This window comes from Nansenia antarctica (assembly GCF_963989245.1).
Source record: "Nansenia antarctica genome assembly, chromosome: 3".
NCBI classification, from domain to species: Eukaryota; Metazoa; Chordata; class Actinopteri; order Argentiniformes; family Microstomatidae; genus Nansenia; species Nansenia antarctica.
Window position 1 is genome coordinate 42,870,414 of NC_137688.1, and position 6,000 is coordinate 42,876,413.

Consider the following 6,000-nt stretch of genomic DNA (forward strand, 5'->3'; position numbering starts at 1 on the left):
AGAGAGAGAGAGAGAGAGAGAGTGAGAGAGAGAGTGAGAGAGAGAGAGAGAGAGAGAGAGAGAGAGAGAGAGAGAGAGAGAGAGAGAGTGTGTGTGTGTGTGTTTACCTGTGCGTGTTTGTGAAATTAAGTTTGTTTTGATATAATAATAATAATAATAATAATAATAATAACGATATGGAAGCATATTTTTATCAGGCTACTTTTCATCTACGTATCCCATGACCATTTGCAAATTATGAAACAGATCAGTGCACACAGAGTTGTGCTATCTGATGTGAGACAATGTGTGTAGGGTTGATGATAAGGAGCTCCGTCTGCTCTGCATTCAGATGGGTGCATTTTGCACCCTGCTCATTGTATGACTAGGTCTCCTTGACGCCAGAAGGGGATTTCTTCACGGCTAGAAGGCAGCCCATGCACCATATGCGGACCTACTCAGTTAGCCTACGCTTAACTGACTTGCATCATTAGCAAACTCAACGGAAATACAAATTAGTATTTTCAAGCATTCTCTTCCCCTCCAGCAGAAAACAACCTGATTTAAAAAATGTTTGCGACAGTGTAGGTGTCGGTGTCTGAGTGTATGCACATAAAGAAATACTTTTTCTGCACACAAAACGACACTGTACAACAACAAAACAACACTGTACTTTGCAATATTCTCTTATGGTCGATGTTGACGACTTTGCAGACTGCAGCAGACAATGCAGCAGACAATGTGCATATCAAACTCAATTGATGGGACTTAAGGTATCCTGTGTAGTGGGTCATTTTTAGATTACTAGAGTTTATGTTTACACTTAGTATATGTGTCCTTCCTATTGGATGTTGGACAGTTTCTCTGCTCTTATGCTGGATATCTTCCCTTGTCGCAACTCGATTGTAATAAACCTGTTGATTGATAATAATAATAATAATAATTGTTTATTGCCATGCAATCAACTTGTCAGTCAACTGTTGGAATTTGGTATTTTTTGCTCTAGGCACAGGGTCAGCCATAGTCAGCGCCCCTGGAGCAATTAGGGGTTACGTGCCTTGCTCAAGGGCACATGCAGCTCCCTCCTTAGGCAGGGATCGAGCCAGCAACCTTCCGATTGCTAGCCGGCCTCTATTATCATACTGTACCTGCTGTTGCTCTTTCCTATAGATTCAACAGTAACAGCCTGTTGAGCTAAAGCCTGGCCGTTACCCCAGTGAGCTGATACAAATCTTGAGACCTTACTGTAGGTAACAGTAGCTCTGCTCAGGTAGTGCTCTGTAACACTTCTCCCCTCTTTTCCCTCCTCTCCACAGAAACCTCTGCAGTTGATAGCCAGCAACTGAGTGATAGGGGTCACAACACTAGTGTATTCAACCGGCTATATCAAACCCGAAACTTAAGTACAATCCAAAGCCCATCCTGTCTTTGAGAACTTAGGCCTCAGACAAGGTTACTCTGCAGACTATAGCTCTGCTATGTACAGTATGTGTTCATTATCAATTCCATTGATCCACAGCCTAATGGGTAATGTCTCAAGATGGTGTCTGCCTTACCAAAGATATGTCCAGACAATCTCCCTGATTTTCTCCTCCAGATCATTGGACCTTGTGCTATCCCACATTCTGGAATGCCATTAAAGATTATGTCTGTCCAGCTCTGATCCACCTGCGGAGAAGAGAAAACAATTAAGGCAGGGGTTGAATTGTTCTATTAACTACTGAAAATATCAAATGCAGCAAATGCTTAGTGACCCCGACCCTTTACGTTTTGCAGGAGATCATCAAGCATTTACTGTATATCTGAAACTCTGGATACTATACTGATATTTACATGCTTTATATCATCAAGTGCCTGATTTGATTTCCACAATAAATTAATGGTGCTCTTCAAACTTCGATTACGTTGCAATCAGACATTGGCATGATATGTAATGGTTACCTGGCAATCTGGAGTGGCTCAAGAAGGTGTGTATGTGTGTGCGTGTGTGTGTGTGTGTGTGTGTGTGTGTGTGTGTGTGTGTGTGTGTGTGTGTCTGTGTGTGTGTGTGTGTCTGTGTGTGTGTGTGTGTGTGTCTGTGTCTGTGTGTGTCTCTGTGTGTGCGTGCAAGTGTGCGCCTGCGTCCTTGGCCTGTCAGACTTTGGTCCCTTTTCCGTAGTTGTTGGCATTTCAATATGATAATAGTGCCCTCTGTTGGTTGCTTTATGTCATGCCACTTTCAACTTGCAACTACAGTATACTGTGTGTAGTAGTCAAGTCAGTAACACATACAGTAGACAAGCCTTAACCTTCACCACAGTAAAACAAACAATCAGACCAGCCCAGGATCAGTTGCTAAGGGCTCAAACTACTGTAAGCATCAACTCATAATGGACAACTGTAAGCCATGTTTTCTCTATTATGTTTTCTTTCCCTTCCCATCCGGCTTTATTTCCATATTGATAATAAGCAGACATTAGGCCTGTAGGTTTGAACCTAGTTTGAGCCGGTTTGGCCATCTGATTGGCAAAACCTGCAACTTTCTAGTTGTCACAGTAGGTAACATGACAACACTGAAAGACACAGAGGAAATGGTTTGCTCTGAGACAAAAAGCTAAAAACTCACCAGACCATAATTGTGTGGACAGTGAGAGAGCTCAGATTTCTCTTTCAGTCCCCAGTATCACTTACACTGCATCCAGAGGAGGCTGGTAGAGGCAGAAATCGGAGTAATGCATGGACGGGGTCAATGTAATGCATGAACATAACACACGTTTTTGATACCATTCCTACTTCCATTCCCTGCATTACCGTCCTTTGATTTCTCCCTCCACTAACCTTCACTGACTGCATCCTGTTATAAGTTATGGTGCAACATGAGGGGAGAGGAGGCTTTTAGTATCAGCATGCAGTTTGAGATGGATGAATTGTCTGTCTGGGTGTGGTAACGGTAAGCTACTGTGTACATCACATGCACACACAAATACATTTAAAAAACGCCAAATTGACTCCAAATTCCATACGACTGCGTTTTCTTTTCCACTTGGGGCTTCCGTTTTATGAGCCCTCATCACTTTTTCTCCTTACACCTGTTAAAAACAGCTCTAGTCAGCTCCTTGTTGGGTAACCATATGGGAGTGTATACAGTACTGCCAAAAACCTAAAGAGAGTACACAGCAGTTATGTTTCAGATCTGTGAAGGAAGATCATATAGCAAAATCTCTCTGCAAGCACATACCCACTTTAGAGAATAATTTGGCATATATACTATATGCTCTATTATAACTCGGAAACAGGAAAAATGTCATATGTTTTCCTCTTGAGAGGCTGAAGAATCAGAATATCATTGACGTGATTTTGTCTGGATGGCAGGTTCTGCACCCATGGATGAAAACCAAAAGATTTGTTTAAAACCTTGTGAACTCTGACATAGTGTTCTACAGAGGTTATAGAGAGGTCAAGCATACAAGGATAATTACACTTTGAAGTTAAGTTAAGTGAGTCATCTCCATAAGCTCCTTACTGTAATGCCTATCAGTGGTAATGAATAGCTCTTTTTAAACACAATTTTATGTGGGGATTTGAACTTCTCAAGCAATTGAGGCACAGCCTCTTTCTACAGTACACCCTTCTGTTCTCACACCAGGCAACACTCACATGACTGTTTACAAATATCCCCTGGATAAGACATGTGAGTAATTTTCCTCCACTCTTTGTTCTGTCTCTTTATTGCTACAAATAGTAGGTAGGTCCCTAAGGGTCAAATGGGTCAGTAGAGTTTTAACACTAGTCAACTGATAAACCTGTTCAGTAATGCATTTTGCTCCATGATACATCTGAACTTCAAAAATGTACCACTTTCCTTGACCTCATACCAGTTAATGCACAAACATGTGTCTGGAAAATCAGATTTCCAGATTTCAGGTTGTACTGTATCAACTCACCCGCCTCTCACTGCAAACGTAAACAGGAAGTCCAAACAGACAGGAAAGCACATCTTGCCCATCAGTGTCAGGCATCTTTTAAACCATGTTACTGTTTGAAATGCAAGGAGGACATGGCTTGATTTGATTTAGAAGGTAATTACACCATGCTCTAAAGCAATTATAGATACAGCATAATGCCATTTGTTAGCTACTGGTGCCCCCACAAACTACATATTAGGGAAACAAATGTCTCTCTGAGATGAGAGATTGACTCATTATTATGTACATACTTTTGGAACATGTGACAGCCAAATCGAAAAACAATAAAACATTAGCCCCCTGCCACCTAGTGCTGGAGGATGACATTAGAGAAATATGACCACTCTCAAATTCATGAATGGAAATCTGGGTCCAAGCTCATCAACATGAGAGTTGTTGAAGCTATACAGTGTTTGTTTAGTTCCTGTGGTTTGAACATTGGTGTAGAACAGCCATGTTGGGTTACAAATTGTATTGATATGAATCAGTGCCTGGAACAAATAGCCACTGAGGCATTCATTTTTATTTAATGGTGTTCATACTGTATGAAGTGACAATACAGTTCCATGCGGTGGCTGAGGCAAGGCTATGTTTTGCAAGTGCAAATGAGAGAAGAGAGAGAGATAAGTGAGCTCTTTTTAGTAAGCTTAGTCTGGGAGATGAAATCCACGTGGCCTTGCTGATTTTAATCCCCTGCTTTATTTCCTTTCTCTCCCAGCCCCCCTCAGAGAAGTCTCTCACCAGAGGCATAGTTGCAGGGAATAAAGGCTGGGTATCTTAAAAGGAAAAAGGGAAAAGGGAAGAGAGAGCTTCGCAGCATCACTGGCTGTACTATCCAACTCTTGAATACAGTATCTCCCTCCCCTCTCCTTACCCTCGTGACCACTGATCAGACAGCACTTGATGGGAGAAATCAATATGGCGGAAACCTGTCCAGCCTTTCAATCCATTATCAGTCATGTAGGAAAGTCCTTTGGGAATGAAAGATATTGAACTTGATAAAGTCTCTCAAAGGAGAGGGGATATGTTGGAGAAGTGCTTACCTTGACCCTGGATAGGGAGGGATGGAAAGGTGAGGAGTCAAAGGGATGGAGAGAAGAAGGTCCAAGGAGGGAGGTCTGGGTCGGTCCTGATGGGGGTTGGGGTAGTCCGGGAGAGAACGAGGGAGGAAAGGAGGAGAGGAATGACAGGGAACAGGGAGAGATCTGAAGGGGGGTAGACGCTGCTCCCTCTCTTTGACTCTCTCTCTCACACACACACACCCAAACAAACACTCACACAGCTTTTCAGACAGGAACTAATTCCAGCGGTACTCCCAGGATGGGAGAGAGAGTATGTTACCCATCTACACATACTCAAACACAGAGAGCAAAAAGTAAGAGCCATCCCACTCTTGTCCACTGGCCAATAAGATGCAGCCAAAAGAGGCTGCAGGACCAATCATATACATTGAAGGCAGGGCCATCGTCCAACCAATAAGTGCAATGACTCAGCCAATCAGAATAATTGCCCCTGGACTCCTTAAGAGCTTCCATCTAAAGAACAGACACAGAAAGGTGCACTTAACAAGTGTGAGTGATATAGGACCCTGGGACACATTAGAATGATTAGATTCTGATGCACTTAAATCAATGTGATAACACTATGTTCCCTTGTTGCCACACAAGCAACACAACAGACTCATTCAGGCATGCTACTGTTATTTATCATCTTTCAAGTTGCATTGTTGTATTTCTGAAATGAGAAGTCAACACTTTGTCATAATGTTTGGTACAGTATAGGAACTCAACCTTTGAATGACACACAGACAGTTAGCGTTCACACACACACACACACACACACACACACACACACGCGTGCACACACACACACACACACACACACACACACACACACACACACACACACACACACACACACACAGTGGATTGCTGTGGGAGAGGGAAACCACTGATTCAGCAGTATTCCTCAAGTCTTCTCATAAAACACTATGGACACACTGTACTGAAGAGGATGTTCTCAGTATGCTCTTGGTTTTCCATAAAATATTCATAGAAAAATGTGAATGGATTTCAGA